The 24,783-nt window shown below is 42.0% G+C and overlaps 1 protein-coding gene and 1 pseudogene across 2 annotated transcripts in view; one reads left to right on the top strand and one right to left on the bottom strand.

The window, feature by feature from the left end:
• kcnq4 (potassium voltage-gated channel subfamily Q member 4) overlaps positions 1-24,783 on the top strand; it is a 154,554-nt gene that overhangs the window by 1,402 nt on the left and 128,369 nt on the right. The gene's annotated exons all lie outside the window — the stretch shown is intronic.
• Positions 12,435-16,635, bottom strand: LOC311061223 (transcription termination factor 2-like; annotated as a pseudogene). Its single transcript has 2 exons — positions 15,337-16,635; positions 12,435-13,222 (listed from the first exon to the last, which is right to left on the bottom strand). The product of its transcript is annotated as a transcription termination factor 2-like (transcript).

Below are 24,783 nucleotides of genomic sequence, written 5' to 3'. Positions count from 1 at the left end.
GAATCTTCCAATTAATCCATTAAGACCGGGAACGCATCTGTGTCATTTTTAGATTTATTTGGCTATTCAAAAATAGCAGATCTACAAGCTCATAGTGCGGTTATTTTTGGAAAAATTGTGAAAATGTGTGCAAATCTTTGAATATATATATATATTTAACATTTTTTCATTCATATCTTTGCTTCTGGGGGGTCCCTGGAACAACATATTTTGAGATGGGGGGTCCGCGGCCAAATACATATCATTTTGGGGGGTCCTTGACATGAAAGAAGTTAAGAGAACCCCTGATATAGCAACATATGTTTAAAAAAAAAAAAAACTGTTAGGATTTAGAAGACATTTGTAGAACCCTCAGAAGCAAAGATTTGAGTTACAATTGTTCGCTTTAAATATATATCCTGTATATATACATATTCAAAGATTTGCACAAATGTTCACGATTTTTTTTAAAGAAATAGGCGCTATGAGCTTGTAGATCTGCTATTTTTGAATAGCCAAAGAAAATCTAAAAATTACACACAGAGATGCGTTCCCCGGTCTGATTGGGTTAGCCGAGTGGAGTTGCTTATCTGGCACTTAAACCCGTGCGTGGTGCCGTCCATACATCATCCCAGTGTGGGGTCTTCCTGCCCAAACCCCCCCCCCCCCCATCTTTCCCTTTTCATCTGATTAAGCCCACAATGAGATTTTTCAAATCCAATTTCTGCAGAATCATAGGGGGGTAATTGGCATTTTCATTAGACTGGCGGTATAGTTCCCACATGGGGAAGTTATACTAGAGAGATACCTGCTGATGCCCCCGTACGTTCGTTTTTTTTTTGCGTGATTAGTTACCAAAACAGTTTCCTCTACATCATCATGTTTGTGTTCTTTCTGCTGACTGTCGCCCGCCGCTGTGGGGGCCAACCAACGCTGGGGGCCAGGTGTGCGTAACGGAGAGAGCCGGAGAGAGAGACTGTTTTCACTGGGGAGAACTGACTTGAAAACTGTTGCGTGCAAACGGTGCATAATGTAATCCCTGGAGGGAAAAACACTGCCTTTGCAGTATTGTCATTGTAGGGTAGTACAGTATATAATGCATGCGTAAAAACTCAAACAAAAAAAACAAACCCACTCCACACAATGCCCCAAATGACTCCACAACGCCCCAAATTGACATCTTTGCATAGCTGGTGTCTATTTTTAGACCCAATAATGCAAAACTCTGATGATGAATAACAGTAGCAGTACTATATAGAGTGAACTCAGACGTTTAGCCTCCTAGTGTGAGTTCACTCTATAATAGCTCTCTATAGGACAGGGGTCTGCTGCAACGTTTTTCAGAGCCAGGACCCCCTTAGCTGAGAGAGAGATGAAGCAGGGACCCCCCTCCCCTCCACTACATATTGTATAAAATTGTGGTGCAGATTAAACCTTTTCATAGATTTCATAGCTGGCGTCACAGACGCTGTCTATGAAATCTGTCATCAGTGTTGTGTTGGATTCGTGTTAATGTGTATTTTCAGACATTTAGCAACTTAAACACGTCAATACTCAGTAAACTAAGTACAGAACTTTGGCTCTGTACTTAGCCTGCTCTTTTTTTCCCTCTACACCAAACCCCTTTGCCGAAAATAGCCGATCTACAAGCTCACAACGCCTCGCAGCGCGAGGCGTTGTGAGCTTGTAGATCAGCTATTTTTTGGCTAAAGTTCTCCTCGGAATATAGGGATGTTAGGGTTTGGCGGACCCCCCTGTAGTAACTCTGAGGACCCCCTAGGGGTCCCGGACCCCCTGTTGAAGACCCCTGCTCTACTTTGTCGGCAATGGCACGCTGTAGGAGGAACTTTATCCGAATGCCTTTCACCCTGATGATCTTGAGTGTAATTTGTCATGGCTTTGATCCGCTCACATGCGTGTACCCTTTAATGTACACACTGCCCACAGTATGTCTCTATATGCAGTTCCCTGAACATAGTCTATAAACACTGGAAAAGTATGAGTTCATTGTTAGCAGACGCACCAGCTGTGGATTCATCAGAACCACCAGCCTGGGCCTGGGCCTGCCACCCTTCTCACCAAAGTAGAATACACACAAAAAAAGTCTTAGCTTGACTTAAAGGTGATTTTTTTGTTTGTTATACCAAGTGATAAATAGTTCTATATTCTGATAGTAATCATTGCTATAGAGTGTTTGTTCAGTAACGGGAATCTCCCTGTCTCTCCAGCTCTTAAAAATAAATAAAAAATTCAGGTCGGGATACTAATTTTATCCAATCAGGAGGGAGAACATACAGAGGATACAGGATAAACAAGTGAAATTGCAAGTGATGACACAAATAAATGAGCAGACAAAAATTGTACCGTAACATTTAAGCTGAATTTGCCTTTTCTGTTAATTAAAGAGCTGGGGAGACACCTGTGACTGAACAAACACTACTATAGCAGTGATTACTATCAGGATAATAGAGCTTGAACTTTTTAACAAATTGGCTTTTGTTTAAAAAGAAAAAATCACTTACTCTACCTTTTTTAAATCACCTTTGCCATTAAAACCTCTTTGAGAAAACTATCTCTGGGCAAATCCTTGATCGTCACTTTCCTTCAGAGTTATTCTTATAATGTATCGATTTGTTTTAACAGTTATTTGTTGTTGCCACAGAGGACTAAAACCTGTACCAAAGCCATAAGTTCACTTCCCTCAGTATTGCATTTAAAATGTGTCTGATTTAAGCCTTTCGTCCAAGCTGCTGTCCAGTGAGCCTACGGCTGTCCAGTGCACCGAAAATAGCCGATCTCCAAGCTCACAGCGCGTCGCATTTGCGACACGTTGTGAGCTCGTCGATTGGCTATTATTTTCGGTGGTCGACCCTGCCGTAGCATACACAGCATATCGTAGCAGGCATTACAAGTACTCGTCGTAAATTGCAGAGGTTTTATTCTCATTATAAGGACGGCTACATAATATCCTGTTCTTCACTCACTTTCTTTTCAAAGGAAACACAGGGCGACAATCCAGAAGTACCATACTGTATATTCTTGCCCGGCTGTGTGTGTGTCTGTGTCAGCCAGAGGACAGACAGGGGATTTGTGTGTTTTTAGGAGGACGTCGGGGCCGAGCTGTTTAGACGAGACTCTCTGCCAATGTCCTCATGTGTTTAGAACAAGAGGGAAACCCCGCTGCACAGTGTCAGCTCTCCTATCTCTGCGTGTCTTTTTGCACCCACACGCAGAGATCACATCTTTCCTCTACGTTCGCCTTTAGTTGCAAGTTGCAGTACAGGCAGGCGAGCGACCTTGCAAAGCAGGCTCTAATCATCTCACGTCTTCCGTTTCTTTTTTGTGTTTTTTGCATCTTCACTCCATTTTTTTCTCCCCCCCAACCCCCCCACCTGCTTTCCTCTCACCGGCTGAACGAATGCTCTCTCATAGTAACATCTTGTTCCACCATCTGCACAACCTGTGTGTTTCTCATTAAAGAGCAGATAGGGCCTTTTTAAGCAGGACTGGGCTGGCATTCTCCCTGACACATATACTGTGTGTCAGGGAGGATGCCAGGCCCGGCCCGCTGTGTTGTTATCGGTCTGTCAGAGCCTCAGAGAGGAGGCTCGGGCACTTGGAGGTATCCTGGAACCAGCTCGTGTTTCAACATGCCATGATGCCACCGGCCTCACCGGCCTGGACGATGGGCTCTGTGATATGAGCTCTGTGATGTGAGCTCTGTGATGTGAGCTGCCTCTCAGTGACAGCACTGCTTTCTGTCTCCTCTCCTCCTAATGGGTGTCAGGGCCAACGTGTACGGCTTATAGACACACACACTGCGCGCGAACCCAACCCGAACTGAACCGATCTGGCCTCACCTCCTGTCCCTGGCCTGCTCACAGGACAATACAACACGGTTTAGAGTGTGCGCGCACACACACACACACACACACACACACACACACACACACACACACACACACACACACACACACACACACACACACACACACACACACACACACACACACACACACACACACGCACGTACACGCAAACACGCACGCGCGCTTATCCACTCCGCAATTTCTCGCGCACGAGTTATGCCTATGATTTATACTTGTTTTTCGCGCACCGAACACAGATCTACAAGCTCGCAGCACACACACACCGAAATGAGTTCTACAAGCTCACAGTGCACCGAAAGTAGTACATATCTGTAAAAGCTCACAGGGCACCGAAAATGCCGGATCTACAAAGCCGTGAGCTTGTTGCAACATCAGCTGTTCTGTAAGTGCACAACAGCAGCGCATGCATCATGTTTTCATATGTTGACATGCAGCTGGCTGCACGGGAGCGCACCGTGTGTGTGTGTGTGTGTGTGTGTTTGTATTACTATACTTGCGAGGACCAAGTATAGTGGAATTTGAAGAAATATGCATTGTGAGGACCGTTTTCCTGGTCCTCACAAGACAAATGGTTGTTTTATAGTTAAAAAAAAACGTTTTTTAGAGATACGTTTACAATTAGAAAAACATTCAGGTCAGGATTAGACATTTAGAGGTTAGGTTTAGGAATCGGAATTAGAGTTAAACATGATTTATACTTAGTTGCGCGCCAGTCTCATGCACCGAAAAATAGCCGATCTATAAGCTCACAACGCGTCGCAGCGCGACGCGTTGTGAGCTTATAGATCTGCTGTTTTTCGGCTTTAGGCTTACGGTTAAAAATGGCAAAATATATATATATATATATATATATATATATATTTTAAATGGCATTCATAAAATGGTTGTCCTAAAGTGTTGATCTCCTCACAAGTATAGTTATACAAACGTGTGTGTGTGTGTGTGTGTGTGTGTGTGTGTGTGTGTGTGTGTGCGTGCGTCGTTAGTCAGAGAGCCCGGGGTGCGCTTGTTTTGGATTAATTCAAACGCTCGGCATGCTGGGAAGTGCCGGCGTGCTGGGACATTTGCCTGCAGATCTCCTCAGATCCATTGTAATTGAATGACGCGGGTGTAGAGGGTCTGCTGTGCTCCTAATGTAGCTTGATTCTTTAATTAGCCCTGCGCTGCGAGCGGACGAAACTGGAGCAGATCTGTGGCTTTCACAGAGCCCCTCCTTTGCAGGTGTGTGTGTGTGTGTGTGTGTGTGTGTGTGTGTGTGTGTGTGTGTGTGTGTGTGTGTGTGTGTGTGTGTGTGTGTGTGTGTGTGTGTGTGTCTGTGAGGGAGACAGAGAGAGCGAGAGAGAGAGAGAGAGAGAAAACACTCTGCTGTGTTTATGGCAAGGGGGTGAAATAGCACTCCACTGTAATGCCCCCCCCGACTCCCCCCATGAGCATCCACTTCAACCCACCCCCCCCCCAGCTTCTTCTCCAACACTTCCCCTCCAACTGTAACAGCTGCACTGTGTGCAGGATTAAGACACGTTCTCACAGTGGAGGAGTTCCCTCTATGCTGTGATCCTGGGTCAGATGTTGAGGTCGGAATAGAAACGGAGGTCAGATTTCCACCGCTCCACAACATCTGTATCCAGCGACAGACAGCAGACAGACAGACAGACAGACTCCACTCTGAGCCAATAGTGGATCAGCTGTTCCCCTTAAATGCTGCCTTCTTCCTGGAGAACAACTCCCTCTCCCTCTCCTCTCCCTCACCTCTTCCTCTCCTCCTCCTCTCCTGAATGTTTTGACTGGGAGGCCTGGTGTTATCTGCGTGTCAACTGAACCGACTTGTGTAAAAAAAGCTTTGTTTCCAAATGCAGAGACGTCTCGTTAAAATAAGACAATGGTCTTCCTGGAAAGAAACCTTAGACCCGTCCCTGTGTCACGGAGCCCTTGGTGCTCGTGGTGAATTCCTACGCACAGCAACCTAATCGTTGCTCAGACACGTGTTCTTCTTGTCTGTCGACTCCTTGTGTGTCTGCCGAGCCGAGAGCCCTCGTCGCCGGAAATGGTGCCGAGCAGCCGTTAAAACGTTAAGTGCCTCTTGTCTCTCGGAAAACAATAAAGGCCTCTCGGCTTTGAACCGGCTCACAGTAAAAGCTCTGAAACCTCTTCCTCTTCGTCACCTCGTTGCAGCTTCATCCCGGCTCTGTTTCACCTGCTGGAAACCTGCCATTTCAAACATAATGAGTACTTTTACTTGTGGTACTTTTAAAGGGCAAGACCACTTTGGTAGAGGTTTGGGTTGTGTAGTTACCTTGCCATGATGTAACTCCAAAGGTGGACAAGACATCAAAAATATTTGGTCCAGTGATTAGAAATCGATAATTCAAAATATGCTCCTCATTGACTTACACTGTACAGCTTTTTATGTGCAGGCCCACCCATGGCTGCGCCCCTGGTTCATTGTACAACAGTGTCGCACAGTGAAAGTAGCCTACCTACACACTCACTGTGTGTGTGTGTGTGTGTGTGTGTGTGTGTGTGTGTGTGTGTCTCAATGGGTCAGTATGTGCGTGTTCTGTAAACCAGTGCTTCTCAAACTTTTTCATGTCAAGGACCCCCACATTGACACTTATTAGCCCGCGGACCCCCATTTGAAAAGATATGCCAGGGACCCCCATAAGAGAAGGTTTATACGGCTTTCTAGCAGTGATTCTCAACCATTTTAATGTCAAGGACCCCCAGTTTGACATGTATTATTAGGCTACGGACCCCCATTTAATGGCATTTATACCTCTGGGACCCGAATTTATATTATAAAATCAATGTTAATTTAACTCTGAGAGTGTACAAATGGAACCAAATGGACCCGTTAGGGTCCATTTGGTTCCATTTGTACACTCTCAGAGTTACAGAACCATAAGGGTCCATTTGGTTCCTATCCATCATTTAGCTGGGGACCCCCTGGAACCGCCTCAAGTACCCCTGGGGGTCCCCGTACCCCACTTTGAGAACCAATGCTGTAAACTGTGTGTGCATGTGCCTGCTGTGCGAGTCAATATGTGCCAATGGCATCTTTGCGTGGATAAACTGTGTGTGTGTGTGTGTGTTTGCATTGCCTGCCTGCGTGCATGTGTGTGTGTGTGTGTGTGTGTGGGTGCGCACATGCACATGTGTGTGTGTGGGTGCGTGCGTGCATGTGTGTGTGCGTGCCATACAAACCAGGGGGGGGGGCAGATGACAGACATTCGTCTGGCTCAGGTTCGCCGTTTCCCTGACCTTCGACCCCACAACCCGCTTTCCACCAGTGCCACATATAGCCTATCACATGGGAGCTGAGCCTTAGCTCCGCCCCCCTCCACGGGTCCTCCAGGGCCAGGGGGTCCCGTCCTCAGCTGGCCCACCATGATGATGAGGATGATGATGATGATGATGCCCAGGGCCAGCTCCATGCTTAACCACTTAACGTTCAAGGTTTCTGCATGGTAGACATCAGTGGTGGAAAGTAACTAAGTACATTTACTCCAGTACTGTACTTAAGTAAAACTTTTAGGTACTTTTACTTTACGGGAGCATTTCCAATGTTCAGTACTCGTCCTTCTGCTCCACTACATCTCAGAGGCAAATATTGTACTCTTACTCTTACACTACAATTATTTGAAAACTTTACTTACTAGTTGCTTTGCAGATATAAATGATCATATTATGAAACATACATTAACCACTTCAGCCCTATTTTATACCTAGGCTATTTGAAAATAGCAGATCTACAAGCTCACAACACGTCGCATGGCGACGCGTTGTGAGCTTGTAGATCTGCTATTTTCAAACATTTAGTACTTTTACTTTTGGTACTTTTAAGTGCATTTTGATACCAATACTTTTGTACTTTTCCTCAAGTACATTTTTAATTCCGTTTTTTATTCCGGTTAATTAAACTTGCAACAGAACATTTTTAGACTTCTTTGGCTATTAACAAATAGCAGATATACAAGCTACGAGCTACGAGTTTGTAGATCTATGTGGATAGATATGTTTTTAAAGAAAACATTTGTAACTCAAATCTTTTCTTCTGGGGATTCTAGTACAAATGTCTTCTAAATCCTAATCCTAAAACTTATGTTGCTACACTCAGTGATCTCAGACTTTTTTCATGTCAAGGACCACCAAAATTATATGTATTTGGCCGTGGACCCCCATCTCAAAATATTTAGTTCCAGGAACCCCCAGAAGCAAAGATTTGAGTTAAAAATGTTCGCTTTAAAATATATATATATATTCAAAGATTTGCGCAAATTTTCACGATTTTTCAAAAATAAATAGCAGCTTGTAGATCTGCTATTTTTGAATGGCCAAAGTATAATATAATGGTTGAAAGTGGTTACAAAGATGCGTTCCCGGTCTTTAAGGATCAAGGTGCTTTAAGGTGCTTTAAGGTGAGGTTCAATCAAGGTCCTGCACAGGAGGTTATAAACATCTATTTTAAACATCTGTGTGGGTGTAAAAAAACAAGGCTGTAAAGTGACCTATGTGCCGACGTCCTCTTTTATCCTGAGTCATACCACAGTGTCGCATGGTGATCTACAAGCTTGCACTTTTCTACTTTTGTATTTCTGAAAGATTTTGAAACCTTTTTAGAAAAAAAAACTTTCCCCCCGCAGCCCTGTAATGACGTGCCCGAAATAGGGACGGCCGGGGTTGAGAGTGATTAACCCCTTAAGACCTGGAACGCATCTGTGTCATTTTTTTTATTTGAGCTAAAAAAAAAGCATTATTTTACACTTTGGCTATTCAAAAAATAGCAGATATACAAGCTCACAGCGCGGCACCGAGTGCCGCGCTGTGAGCTTGTAGATCTGCTATTTTTGAAAAAACATGAAAATCTTGGAATATATATATATATATATTATTTTAAAGCGACCCTTTTTAACTCAAAACTTTGCATCTGGGGGGGTCCCTGGAACAAAACTATTTTGAGATGGGGGGTCGGCGACCAAATACATATCATTTTGGGGGTCCTTGACATGAAAAACAATTGAGCACCACTGACATAGAAACATATGTTTTCTTTCAGAAAACTGTTGGGATTTAGAAGACATTTTGTAGAATCGGCTTCAGGTCTTAAAGGGTTAATTGCGACGGCGGCCGGGGCGGGGGGGGGTAGGGGGGGATTGCGAGCTTGTAGATCTGCTATTTTTGGCACGGTACGCCGCCGTGTGACGAGGTATACATGGGGGGGAGGTGAGGGGAAGGGAGGGGGGGGGCTCAGAAAGAACCCAGCGTTCTGTGACTGTGGAGCTTGAACTTGGCTCGGCCACCGGCCGGGCTATGCTGTACTAGTGTACTCCATACACACCACAGAGACTGCATTGACTCTGGCTGAGCGGAACGCAGCATTCCACTGGACCCCAGCCTGACTGTGTGTGTGTGTGTGTGTGTGTGTGTGTGTGTGTGTGTGTGTGTGCGTGTGCGTGTGCGTGCGCGCGCAGTGGTGGAAAAAGTACTCGCATTTAAAAAGGCCTGTGTTCAAAATGTTCCTCGAGTAAAAGTACTTGAGTATTGGCATCAAAATATACTTACAGTGCCAATTCTGCCAAAAGTAAAAGTGCTAAAATGTTTGAAAATAGCCGATCTACAAGCTCACAACGTGTCGCAACGCTATTTTCAAATAGCCTATGTATAAAATAGGGCTAAAGTGTATGTTTTATAATGTAATAGTTAATTTGTGCAAATGAATTAGTAGCTGAAGTTTTAAAATAATTGTAGTGAAGTATAAAAGTACAATATTTGCCTCTGAGATGTATGGAACATTGTGTGTGTGTGTGTGTGTGTGTGTGTGTGTGTGTGTGCGTGTGCGTGCGTGCGTGCGTGTGTGTGTGTGTGTGTGCGGACATCCAGGGATAGCAGAGAGCAGAGCGATGACCGGCTCAGAGTGATTGATCGTCTCTCTCTGGTCTGGAGGGTGAAAATATGAGCGTCATGTATTATTGATGTGTTGGAGGAGGAAGAGCAGAGAGATGGAGGCAGAGGAACAGAGTGTAAAATGAGAATGACTTCCACCTGGGAGGAGGCTCCTCTGTGCCACAGTGTGTGTGTGTGTACATCAGCCACACACACACACACACACACACACACACACACACACACACACACACACACACACACACACACACACACACACACACACACACACACACACACACACACACACACACACACACACACACACACACACACACACAACGTGTACATTCAACAACGCACACGCACAACGTGTACATAAAACAACGCACACATACTCACAGCGTGTACATCAGCAACGCACACACATAGCGCGCGCACACACACACACACACACACACACACACACACACACACACACACACACACACACACACACACACACACACACACACACACACACACACACACACACACACACACACACACACACACACACACACACACACACACACACAGACCTCTGAAAATAGTCTCTGCCACCTGAAAGGGCAAAAAACCCAAAAAAGAAAAGGTTATGAGTTAACTGGCTCCTAAGAATAATGTTTCCGTGCTATACTATGCTATTCTATATACTTTAACTGCTTAGTGGTTATATAGGGGCATTACTGGTGATGATTTATAGATATCGTTGTGTAAATGTTTTTTAAAGGCACCAATAATCATCCTCTGACAGGATTATCCACACTCTCTTTTATCACTTATATTCTTAATAACTTAATGTTTTGAATAGGTTCACAGCAGCAGCAGTCTATCTAGAGCATTGGTTCTCAAAGTGGGGTCCGGGGACCCCCAGGCGTCCTTGAGGGAGTTCCAGGGGGTCCCCAGCTAAATGATAGTGTAACCCAGGTTTCAAATAGGGTGAACTAAAAGAATAAAAAGTCATCTAGATCTGTATAAAAAGTCATAGTGGTTTAAATAAACTAATGGTCAATTCATGGTATTGAATACTACTCCTTAAAAGCAACAATAAATAGCTGATTCATTTAAAAGTGATACATAATCTTTAAAAGGTTAAAATATGATGCTGACATGTTTAAAATGTGTCAAAAACATTTTATGTGTGAGGTCAAAAAATCGGGTTTGACACCTGCCTTTAAGAATGCACCCCACTATAAAAAGTGGACTGCCCCTTTAAGAGTCTCTTCCTGCAAGCTGTGTTTTGAGCAGAGAGTGACAGATAAAAAACGTCAGACAAAAGACAGATTTAAGCTTTATTTTTGAGATTCTGAGTATTATTTTTGCACCACCTGAGTGTTTGAGTGTTTAGCTAAAGTTATCAAGTGTTTGAGTCTAAAAAACGAACTTTTGGGCTGTTTAGCAGCTGAAGACAGGCATGGGAGTTTGTTTCTGAAAAGTTTGAGACAAAATGGATTCCTCTCCATGTGTGTGTGGCAGTAAAGACAACAGCACACACACATAGGACATCAGATGGCGAGCCAGTAAACCCAAGGAACCTTCTACAAGAACTGAATCATCTCATCTGGATCACCTGCACGGTTTGAACCAAAGAATCTGATCATCACCACTGTGGTAGGATTGGGGATAATTCCTCATTCATGGAGACAAGCTAACAAGCTAACTGCAAGCTAACAAGCTAACTAGCACTTGAAACTGAACTGCTGCCTCATACTCAGAGTTGGATTATTGGATTATTTTTTGAACTGAACTACTCACTCTCACTGTTGGATTAATTGAACATTGAACTAACTTTTGAACTGAGACTTTGAACAGAACACCTTTTCTCATCTACTGAGTGAATTGAACACAGACCTAAGGGAAAAAAAGAGAAAATACATTTTGTTATTTTTGATATTGTATTTGAACATTTGATAATTGATTGTTTTTGTTTTGATATTTGATATTTTTATTTTACTTTTGAAGATTGAACTTGAAAAAGGTTAATTAGTTTAAATAAGGGAGTTTAAAGGTACTTACCTGATTTGACTAAAAGGATACTTTTGATTGATACTTGATACTGATTATCTTGAAAAGGGATTTCATTTATTTTATTTTATCTTAAGATACTTACTGGTTACCTGTATAAGGGAATTTCATTTAAGTGTTCTTACCTGGATACCTGTAAAGGAAAAATAAGAGGTTAAAAGGTTACTCACCTGTCCACCTGAAAAAGGAAAAAACAAGGGTTAACTCATTGAAGATAAATAGCTAAAATAAATTGGACTTACCTGTTTAAAAATAATAAATAGGACTCACCTGTTTAAATAGGCTATAAATTAAGATTAAAACTGACCGGTCATAAAATAGAACATAAATAGATTTTAGTTGAATTGATTGAACTAAACATTTAGTTGATAACTAAAATAGGAGTCTAAAACCTGAATAAAGCGAATAATAAAACAGGTCCAGAGCTGAGCTCTGGCCCCGTAAATACAAAAGGCACGTTTAAAAGGCTTTATTATACGGCTGGTTCATCTTTTGAACAATTTAAGAACATTTACAAAATACTAATACACTGTAAAAACATTTACAATTTAAGAACATTTACAAAATACTAATAGACACTGGGCAAAAACACTACAATTACAGTATGTATGGAAATAGCAGAGAGAGCAGAAAATGCTACCTGCATATCTGCAAAGAAGTTGACATTCACTGATGGCTATAGCTGATATTTATCCGTTAGTGTGATGCATCAATTTTGCACAGGCTATGTTGGTGTATTGGTTATCTGCAGTGAGACAGGGTCTTCTACCAACGTCGCCTCAAAGCCCAAAGATGACCCTGAGGTCAGCCAGGGAGAGCTTGGTGACGGAACTTCCCGTTCCAGAGAGGACTTTCTGGGCCAGCTCCTTTTTCTTCTCCTGTAGGATGGAAATCTTGTCCTCCACTGTGCCCTCACACACAAACCTGTGAATGGTAACGTCTTTGCGTTGTCCTACTCTGTAAATGCGGTCGCATGCCTGGTCCTCCAAGGCTGGGTTCCAGTGCATGTCGATGAGGAAAAGGTGGTTTCCCCCAATGAGGTTGAGCCCCACACCTCCAGCACAAAGAGAAACCAGCATCACCTGTGGTCCTTTAGGGTTGGTATTGAACTCCTCAACCAGGTCCATGCGCTTTTTTGGGGGCACGGAGCCGTCGATGACCCCGTAACTCAGACCCAGCTTCTGTAGATGGACCGCCACAATCTGAAGCATGCTTGTCCACTGTGACACTATCACGCTTTTTTGATCATTGCCTTTCTGTTTGATATCTTTGAGTTCAGTCATAACAGCAGAGATTGGTGCTGTCACAGGTGCTCTCAAAGAGCTGGGCGGGAAAGCGGCTGCCGTTGAGCGACACGGTGTCTTTATGGTCTGGATCTGATGAGGGACTGGAGGAGAGGCATTGAGCTTAGGGGTGTTCGATATTAAAAAAAAAACTATCACAATATTTTTCAAGAACTATCACGATAGACGATATATATCACCATATTTTATTTTATGTTCGTTTTTAGGAGTATTATTATTTTATGATTATTAATAACATATATGATGATTAATTATATTATATGATTATAACATTTTTATAAGATATGATCATGGGGCACGTATAATCATTATATTATATAATATAATGAATCATCATATCTTATTAATTAATGTGTTCACAGACAGACTACAGGCTACATACAGATAGATAGATAGATAGATGGATATAATATTTGTTTTTATGCTGCTGATAGATAGATAGATAGATAGATAGATAGAGATATAATATTAGTTTTTATGCTGCTGATAGATAGATAGATAGATATATGTAGATATAATATTAGTGTTTATGCTGATAGATAGATAGATATATGTAGATATAATATTAGTTTTTATGCTGATAGATAGATAGATATATGTAGATATAATATTAGTGTTTATGCTGATAGATAGATAGATATATGTAGATATAATATTAGTTTTTATGCTGATAGATAGATAGATATATGTAGATATAATATTAGTTTTTATGCTGATAGATATATAGATAGATATATGTAGATATAATATTAGTTTTATGCTGATAGATATATAGATATATATATGTAGATATAATATTAGTGTTTATGCTGATAGATAGATAGATATATGTAGATATAATATTAGTGTTTATGCTGATAGATAGATAGATATATGTAGATATAATATTAGTGTTTATGCTGATAGATAGATAGATATATGTAGATATAATATTAGTGTTTATGCTGATAGATAGATAGATAGATATATGTAGATATAATATTAGTTTTTATGCTGATAGATAGATAGATATATGTAGATATAATAGTTTTTATGCTGATAGATAGATATATAGATATATTAGTTTTTTTGCTGATAGATAGATATATAGATATATAGATATAATATTAGTTTTTTTGCTGATAGATAGATATATAGATATAATATTAGTTTTTTTGCTGATAGATAGATAGATAGATAGATAGATATATGTAGATATAATATTAGTGTTTATGCTGATAGGTAGATAGATAGATAGATAGATAGATATATGTAGATATAATATTAGTTTTTATGCTGATAGATAGATAGATAGAGTTAGTAGTGTAACAGACTGCTTCTAAGTGCTGCTACTAAGTACATGTACTTAAGTATAAATTTGAGGAATTTTCACACTATTGTTCTTTTACTCCACTACAATTTAGTTACTTTGTAGATTTGTATTATTACAAAACACGCATTAGCCACTTTATCCCTATATACTTCGGCTATTTGAAAATAGACGATCTACAAGCTCACAAGGCGTCGCTTTGCGACCCGTTGTGAGCTTGTGAGTATTTCTGCATTGCAGTACTGATACTTTTACTTAAGTACTTTTTCCACCACTGCTGACAGTAGCCTATTACACCTACCTACCTAGTAACTGTAGACTAGCAGGTCACACAATGGATCATTGATATGCATATGCATCCAGCTAATGTTAATTCATGGTGTTGATAAGCTTTTGTAAGCGAGGTACGAATTGTTTGTAATCGATACGCGAGGTCCGTCGGTCCATGTGCGTGCGTGCACTCTTTATGCGGGCAACGGTGATACCTTCGCTGTTTCACCCGCGTTTGGTTAAAAGTTATATCGAGTGACGTTCGAACATTGCAAACTTTGCAATTAACTTTAGTTTGCACCGTGTCGGTGAGCCTGACTCTCAGTCTCCGTCCATTACTGCTGTTGTGCAGACTAACAAGTACGACGGTCCACTCGCTGCCAAGAAGAAAGGGGGCGGGGACTTCGGGAGCATGTGTGATGAACACAACAGATCTTCAAGCAATCAATGCGGTCCGGGCGCGCGGTCGAGACGCGTTGTTAGCTTGTAGATCTGCTATTTTTGGCAAACGAAACCGTCGTACTGCAGAAGTATAAATTAAGGTATAGAACTGCAAATCATAGATACGATATCTCTGAAAACGCATATCGTGGGGACTTTCTATCGTCTCGACGATAGTTATCACAATATCAAACACCCCTAATTGAGCTGCTCCTCTAGAGATAGGATGATGCCATCACCCCGCAGTTCAGTCTGGTCCAGAGTCTTCTTGAGCAGTGAGACGTGACAGCAGCACTGTCGGAGGCGCAGCAACAGAGACAGGATGTGAACACCAGTGCTGGCGGCCTGCTGGGACGATGATGTCACTGCAGACTCTGACTGGGATAGACCAAACTCCTGGGCCACTTTGTCGAAGGGATTGGAAGTGGAAGTATTTCCTTTATTCACGTCATTTCCCTCGTGTCTCTTGAGGTAGTTTTGCAGAGTGGACCTTGACTGTGCGAAGACCACATTGTAAACAGCCTGCTCATCCTCTGACAGTTTGACACGGTGAACCTCACAGGTCCGGTCAGGAAGGTTCACCAGTGGATTTCCTGAGGAGTCCCGTTGGTCTTTCATGCGCCTGAGCAGGAGACTCTTGGTTAGGAGGTTGAGTCTCTCCCCTCCTCTCTTAGAGCCGTTGTCTACCTGAGCCTTCCACAGCTTGTACTCGTCAAACGGAGAACAACGCAAGAACTTGAGCAGGGAGTACATGTCCAGCAGATTGTTTTGGATGGGGGTTCCAGTGACGGCCCAGCGAGCCTGGGCTCTGAGCCTGCATGCAGCCTGCGATTGCTGAACCTTGGGGTTCTTGATGTTGTGTGCTTCATCCAGAACCACGCGGGCTCAAGCCACACGCAGCAGAGGAGCCGCATTTGACGGCACACTGTCTGAATCCTTGGTGGGTCGCTCAGCATCCTCCTTCTGCACGGGGATCTCCTTGGACACCAGACTATATGTGGTCACCACCACATCATGGTTAGCCAGTACTCTGGCGCTCCTCTGCCGGTTGGGCCCATGGTACAAATATACACTCAGTTTTCCTGTCTTGACGTGTCTGTCAATCTCGTTCTTCCAATGGTGAATCAGGGAGGCGGGGCAAATGATAAGAGTGCCCGTGGAGACCACCAGACCGGAGTCATTCTTAGATATCCAGCTGTCCAGTTTTTTGCCATCGTCGTCTTTGTGATCCTCCTCTTTTGGTTTCTTCTTCTGGGCCAGGATGAGCGCGATGATGGTCAGGGTCTTCCCTAGACCCATGTCATCCGCCAGAATTCCTCCAGAGGGTTTCTGGTTTTCTCTTCAACCAGGCTAAAGCTTGCCTCTGGTGGGCCAAGAGAGTCACCTTGATTCCCTTGCGGTCTGAGACCTCAGTTTCCGGACCAGGACAGGACTCCATGGACTTGTGTAGGTGGTCGATGGCCTCCGATCCTCTGATCCTCCTCTTCAAAGCCATCTGTGAGAAGCACTTAGTTCACCAAGTGACCGACAATGATCCCAAGGAGTCAATGCCCAACACCACCTTGGTTTTGTCACTTGCCCACCATCCTAATGCTCTCCCAGAAGGGTTTGAAGAGGAGGATCAGTTTGGTGGCTTACCAGTCATTCCCCTGTATACACCAGCTGAATTAAGGGAAAAGCAGCAAGCTGATATCTGCATCCGTGAAGTGCTAAAACAAGTGGAGACGGGAGAGAAACCATCTCCATCCCTCAGAAAAGAACTCCCTGAACTCTTCCTCTTGTTAAGAGAGTTGAACAAGCTTGAAGTCCTAGATGGTGTCTTGTATCGAAAGCGACAAGAGGGTACACAAAGTTACCACCAACTTGTGTTGCCTGAAGACCTGAGACCCTCAGTCTTAAGCAGTCTACATGATGATATGGGTCACATGGGTGTGGAGAGAACCCTAGATCTTGTTCGGAAACGGTTTTATTGGCCCAAAATGGCTGCAGAGGTGGAAACTAAAATCAAGACCTGTAACCGTTGCATACGACGTAAAGTCCTGCCACAGAAGGCTGCACCCCTCGTGAACATCACAGCCACGAGACCCCTCGAGCTGGTGTGCATGGACTTCCTCTCCCTGGAGCCGGACTCCAGCAACACCAAAGACATCCTGGTCATCACAGACCATTTTACGAAGTATGCAGTCGCCATCCCCACCTCGAACCAGAAGGCCAAGACCGTTGCCAAATGCTTATGGGACCACTTCATCGTCCATTACGGAATTCCAGAGAGGCTCCACAGCGATCAAGGTAGAGATTTTGAGTCTCGCACGATAAAGGAGATGTGTGAACTGTCTGGTATTAAGAAGATCCGAACCACCCCATATCACCCGAGAGGGAATCCCGTTGAGCGTTTCAACAGGACGTTGTTGAACATGCTTGGTACCTTGGAGAACAAGAAAAAGAGCCACTGGCGAGACCATGTCAAGCCATTAGTACACGCCTACAATTGTACAAAAAACGAAGTTACTGGTTTTACACCATACGAACTGATGTTCGGGCGACAACCGAGGTTACCAGTTGACATAGCGTTTGGTCTGCCAGCCAACTACAAGCCAGGCTCACACTCACAATATGTCCGCAACCTGAGAACCCAACTTGAGGCGAGCTACAGAGTAGCGATGGAGAATGCAAAGAAGATTGCAGACCGTAACAAGGAAAGGTTCGACAGACACGTTGTTGAATCCACCTTGGAAGAAGGAGACAGAGTCTTGGTTCGAAATGTCCGACTTCGAGGCAAACATAAGTTGGCAGACAAGTGGGAAACAGACATATATATCGTAGTGAAACAGTGCGGAGATGTCCCAGTCTACGTTGTGAGACCTGAAAACAAAGAAGGTCCACTACGCACACTCCACAGAGACCTGTTACTGCCCTTTGGTTTTCTTCCTACAACTCCAGTTGAAGTGGAAACAACCACAGAAAAGAGACCCAGACGACCAAGAACTCGTCAGAGCCCAAGAGATGAGAACGCAGATGAATCTGAAAGAGAAGATTCTGACCTTGAAGAATATGTCACTTACCTGTATGGTCATGAAGAAACCCCAGGTCTCGACCATGCCTCTGAAACAGTCGGATCTGGCACAAGAAACACTGAATCACAATCCACACCAGTGACCACTGTTGAGCACAAACCTCCAGAAGTAGCCGAAGCTTTTCCTGAGGATGTTCCAGTGGCACATACTGACTTGAACTTACCTGAAACGAGTCCTGCTGAGAGCAACTTGCCTGAAACGAGTCCTGCTGAGAGCAACTTTCCTGAACCAAGTCCCGCTGAAAGCGACTTACCTGAGATCAGACCTACTGAAAACAACCTACCTGAACAGACATTACCTGATGTGAACCCTGAGGGGGCATCTACTGAAAACACTGAAGTGGATCAACCTGAAACGGAAGAGGATGATAAAGAACCAGATGACACTCTTCCTGACTCTGCACAGGTAGAAGAGGATAAGGAACAAGCGAACGCTGTTCCTGATGCTGCACAGACAGAAGAAGATGCAGACATTAGCGACCACAATGATGATAGACAAGACATAAGACGGTCTACTAGACATAGAGAACCCCCAAAGAGATTTACTTATCCTGAATTAGGTAACCCATTAATTGCTGTAGTCCAGTCCCTGTTCCAAAGCTTAAGTACAGCGATTACAGACTCCTTTACGGAACCCAACTCCCCAGAGGCCCACAGAATATTCACAGTGTAAGCTTTTAATACAATGCACGGGGACGTGCATTAGGAAAGGAGGGGAGCATGTAACCCAGGTTTCAAATAGGGTGAACTAAAAGAATAAAAAGTCATCTAGATCTGTATAAAAAGTCATAGTGGTTTAAATAAACTAATGGTCAATTCATGGTATTGAATACTACTCCTTAAAAGCAACAATAAATAGCTGATTCATTTAAAAGTGATACATAATCTTTAAAAGGTTAAAATATGATGCTGACATGTTTAAAATGTGTCAAAAACATTTTATGTGTGAGGTCAAAAAATCGGGTTTGACACCTGCCTTTAAGAATGCACCCCACTATAAAAAGTGGACTGCCCCTTTAAGAGTCTCTTCCTGCAAGCTGTGTTTTGAGCAGAGAGTGACAGATAAAAAACGTCAGACAAAAGACAGATTTAAGCTTTATTTTTGAGATTCTGAGTATTATTTTTGCACCACCTGAGTGTTTGAGTGTTTAGCTAAAGTTATCAAGTGTTTGAGTCTAAAAAACGAACTTTTGGGCTGTTTAGCAGCTGAAGACAGGCATGGGAGTTTGTTTCTGAAAAGTTTGAGACAAAATGGATTCCTCTCCATGTGTGTGTGGCAGTAAAGACAACAGCACACACACATAGGACATCAGATGGCGAGCCAGTAAACCCAAGGAACCTTCTACAAGAACTGAATCATCTCATCTGGATCACCTGCACGGTTTGAACCAAAGAATCTGATCATCACCACTGTGGTAGGATTGGGGATAATTCCTCATTCATGGAGACAAGCTAACAAGCTAACTGCAAGCTAACAAGCTAACTAGCACTTGAAACTGAACTGCTGCCTCATACTCAGAGTTGGATTATTGGATTATTTTTTGAACTGAACTACTCACTCTCACTGTTGGATTAATTGAACATTGAACTAACTTTTGAACTGAGACTTTGAACAGAACACCTTTTCTCATCTACTGAGTGAATTGAACACAGACCTAAGGGAAAAAAAGAGAAAATACATTTTGTTATTTTTGATATTGTATTTGAACATTTGATAATTGATTGTTTTTGTTTTGATATTTGATATTTTTATTTTACTTTTGAAGATTGAACTTGAAAAAGGTTAATTAGTTTAAATAAGGGAGTTTAAAGGTACTTACCTGATTTGACTAAAAGGATACTTTTGATTGATACTTGATACTGATTATCTTGAAAAGGGATTTCATTTATTATTTTATTTTATCTTAAGATACTTACTGGTTACCTGTATAAGGGAATTTCATTTAAGTGTTCTTACCTGGATACCTGTAAAGGAAAAATAAGAGGTTAAAAGGTTACTCACCTGTCCACCTGAAAAAGGAAAAAACAAGGGTTAACTCATTGAAGATAAATAGCTAAAATAAATTGGACTTACCTGTTTAAAAATAATAAATAGGACTCACCTGTTTAAATAGGCTATAAATTAAGATTAAAACTGACCGGTCATAAAATAGAACATAAATAGATTTTAGTTGAATTGATTGAACTAAACATTTAGTTGATAACTAAAATAGGAGTCTAAAACCTGAAAGCCTACTCTGAATAAGGAAGGGATCAAACAAAAAGGTTTTGAATATTGTCTACCTACCTCCATCCTTGTAAATAGTTGTTTGTATGCATACTCTCTTTGCTTTATTGTTGCTTCAGTAAACTTGCCGGCTTATTATACATTTAAGCTTGTCTCTGGTCTATTACTTTCCACCACTCCTCACGAACCTAGAGAGTATAACTTGGCCCAGTAGCATATATTCTAATTGCCTGTTCGACACGAGTGCTACAATAGTTAGGGACCAATTGACCCTTATGAGTCTGTAACTCTGAGAGTGTACAAATGGAACCAAATGGACCCTAACGGGTCCATTTGGTTCCATTTGTACACACTCGGAGTTAAATTTTTTACAATATAAATTGAGGTCCCAGAGATAGAAATGACCATTAAATGGGGGTCCGTAGCCTAATGCGTGTCAAACTGGGGGTCCCAAATTAAAATGGTGGAGAATCACTGCTATAGAGCCGTAAGAATCTCCTCTTAAGGGGGTCCCTGGAATATCCTTTCAAAAGGGGGTCCACAGGCTTATAAGTGTTAATTTGGGGGTCCTTGGCGTTAAAAAGTTTGAGAACCACTGATCTAGAGAAACGAACGCGTTTCGGCACGTCGGCCTTCCTCAGCGTTTCAAACTAGAATACATCAAAAAGGAAGTGACATATATAGCTATGAGATAGTGTACATGAGAATCAGCACCTCGTTAAACACCAAGAGACCATTGTTGTTTAACCGTCTACTACCTACGTCAGGAGACGGTATTATCCGATATAGGCAGTGTTGATTTCGTCGACTAAAACTATGACTACAAGCTTTTTTCACTGACTAAAACTAAATAAAAACTAAATCAAAGCTAAGCTATGATGACTGAAACTAAGACTAAATATACTGACAATTTCGTCAACAAAGAAAATGTTAAGGAGGGACTATAGTGGAGAAGAGATCCAGTACAACTAAGACAAGTATGTTTGGTAGCGCTCAGGTGTTGCGCTCTGAAAATAGCCGATCTACAAGCTCACAACGCGTCGCGCTGCGACACGTTGTGAGCTTGTAGATCGGCTATTTTCAGCATGCAACCAAGTGTAAAATCAGCCATTACGACGCCATCAAGGCACCGCCAAAATATATTTGTGTCGACTAAGTCAACTGTAGATTTAGTCGACTAAAATCGGATGATATTTAGTCGATTAAAAGTATACTAACAGTAAAGCATTTCAGATGACTAAAATATGACGAAAACGAAATCAAAATTTGCTGTCAAAATCAACACTACCGGTAGGAGAGTTGCCTTTACCAATACTCATCCTCACAATATCATCACAATATCGTTATCAAGGTATTTGGTAAAAGAAAATAACAATATTTGAATGTGTCCATAGAGCACCGAAGTCTGAATATACGCGTCGCATTCTTTCCCCCCATTCTGAATGACCATAGACGTGTTTAATATCGCGTCGTATAAGAACAGCGTTCCAAAAATAAACAAATGAGCACGGCGGCTTGATTAATAATATATGGATATGACGCATCAACTGACGGCGCGAAAACACTAACGTTACCACCGCTGAATTAATTACGTTTTTGCCAGAAACAGACTGTATCAAATATGAGTGATTGACTATCGTAACGATACAGAGCCACCTCCTTGACAATAGAGCCTGGACAATTAGTTTATTTTCGGACCACAATTCTTATATGAGACGATTCTAAGATGACCCAATGTTATTCTCTGTAGAGAAATGACTTCGGCGACCCAGGGGATGAACGAGTGACGTCAGGACTTCGGTCGGTACTCTATATCCCCCAGAGCTAGATCTGTGCTATCTGCTAAGTACAACATACCTGTGCAAAACAATCACTTTAGCATGAACACACACACACACACACACACACACACACACACACACACACACACACACACACACACACACACACACACAAAGACAGAGCCAAAATTGCATATGTGAGAGAGAATGCTTTAGTGCTTGCCGTGCAGTTATTGCGTTTAATAATGCATCGTTTATGCTTTTAAAGAAATTACACAGTGATCATTAGTCTACCGGGAATATTCGGACACACCTCTGCATTTTCTCTCCCTCTCTCTCTTAATCTTTTCCGTTTCGTTTCTCTCTCTCTCTCTCTCTCTCTCTCTCTCTCTCTCATTTGAAACATTAGTTTCAGTTATTTTCCAACACATTTCTCTTTTCTCATTGTGCTTAATGTACTCCCCTTGGTCGTTGGGTGTGCGGGGCCGGCCTGTGGGAATCCCCTGACTTTGACCTTTTATGGCACAACGGAGGCAACAACAGAGATGGGTGTGTGTTTATGAAAGCTTGAGCTTAAAGCCACATTATTTATAGATGTGCAGGGAGATACCCACCAACACTGCTCCTGACTGCAACCTCTCCCCGCTAACCTCTCCTCCACAGTTTGTCCACCTAAACAATGACAAAAAAATGTTCGTCGACTACCTTTTTTCACTGACGAAAACTAAATAAAAACAAAATAAAAACTAAGCTACAAACACTAAAACTAAGAGTAAATATATTGACAATTTCGTCAACAAATAAAAACTAGTCTGAAATGTTAGTGAGGGACTAGTGGAGAAGAGATCCAGTAGAACTAAAAGACAAGTCATTGTATGTTTGGTTGCGCTCGGGTGTTGCGCTCTGAAAATAGCAGATCTACAAGCTCACAACGCGTCGCGCTGCGACACGCTGTGAGCTTGTAGATCGGCTATTTTCAGCATGCAACCAAGTGTAAAATCAGCCATTATGACGCCATCAAGGCACCGCCAAAATACATTTTAGTCGACTAAATCAACTGTAGATTTAGTCGACTATAATCTTATGATATTTAGTCGACTAAAACTAGACAAAAACAACATTTCAGATGACTAAAATATGACTGGAAGATCAGGAAATACGTTCCTCATCTTCCACGTTGTTCCCATCAGGACAACCCGCTAGGACGGTGGTTCTCAGCCCATGTGGGCAGTGGTGGAAAAAGTACTCAAATTGTTTTACTTAAGTAAAAGTATCAATACAGCAACAATGTAGAAACACTCTGTTACAAGTAAAAGTCCGGAATTCAAAATGTGCTTGAGTAAAAGTACTAAAGTGTTGGTATCAAAATGTACTTAAAGTACCAAAATAACTCGTTATGCAGAATGTCCCGTTTCACAAAGTTTTCAAATGTATAAAATGCATAAAAACCTTTTGAAAATAGCCGACCTACAAGCTCACAATGCAACGCATTGTGAGCTTGTAGATCGGCTATTTTCAAATCGCCGAAATGTATAGAGGGCTGAAGTGGTTTTGTGATAATAATCAAAATCTACAAAGTAACTAGTAACTAAAGTTTTCAAATAATTGTAAGTGGAGTAAAAGTACACTATTTGCCTCTGAGATGATGTGGAGTAGAAGTAAAAGTACTGAAAATTGGAAATGCTCAAGTAGACTAAAAATGTCAAAATTGTACTTAAGTACAGCACTTGAGTACATGTAGTTACTTTACACCACTGCCTGTGGGCCACAAGGGTATTGCAAGTGGGACCCCCAAATAATTAGCAAAACACTAAGATTTTAATGACAATATAACATTAACATAGCCTATATTTTCTCATCAGCGAATCATGCCCGCTCACAGACCAGATGCATTCCCCAGTCACTTTCAAACACGTTTACTGCTAGTCATTCACACTGCTGCTGCTGTTATCTCTACGGTCGCTGCAAATTCCCTGTTTATTATCTGTAGACGGGCTATTTCTAAATATTTTTTAGAACGTTTATTTTCTCTGGGTTTTGTGCTATGGTTTCATATTTATATAATGATGTGGTGGAGTTTTTATTGCACTCTCCAGTAGAATCTTGTGCATGCTGCTTGAATTTATTGGCGGAGCGTCTTCAATAAATGGTCCTAAATCCTTTTTGATGTAGTAGTATAGGCCCCCAGGTTGAAAAATACTAACAAAACATAACAGACTATATCCCTTAAGCACGGGAGCTTGGATGCCTGACCAGAGTTTTTTTTTGGCTGTGTCAGAGTAACTGCTTTGAGTTTTTTTTGTGACACGAGTTTGGTGCTACGGGCTGAGTTGTATTTATAAGTATGATGATAATAATAAATAAGTATGAATCAGGGCTTAATCCATTCAGACCGGGAACGCGTCTGTGTCATTTTTAAGATTTCTTTGGCTATTCAAAAAATAGTAATAACATTTTAGAAAAATCGTGAAAATGTGTGCAAATCATTGAATATATATATTTTTTAAAAGTGAAAATGTTTAACTCAAATCTTTGCTTCTGGGGGGTCCCTGGAACAAAATA

This window comes from Gymnoscopelus microlampas, assembly GCF_963454915.1.
Source record: "Gymnoscopelus microlampas genome assembly, chromosome: 15".
Classification (NCBI taxonomy): Eukaryota; Metazoa; Chordata; class Actinopteri; order Myctophiformes; family Myctophidae; genus Gymnoscopelus; species Gymnoscopelus microlampas.
The sequence above is the reverse complement of the archived record's forward strand: the minus strand, read 5'-3'. Positions and strand labels throughout refer to the sequence as shown.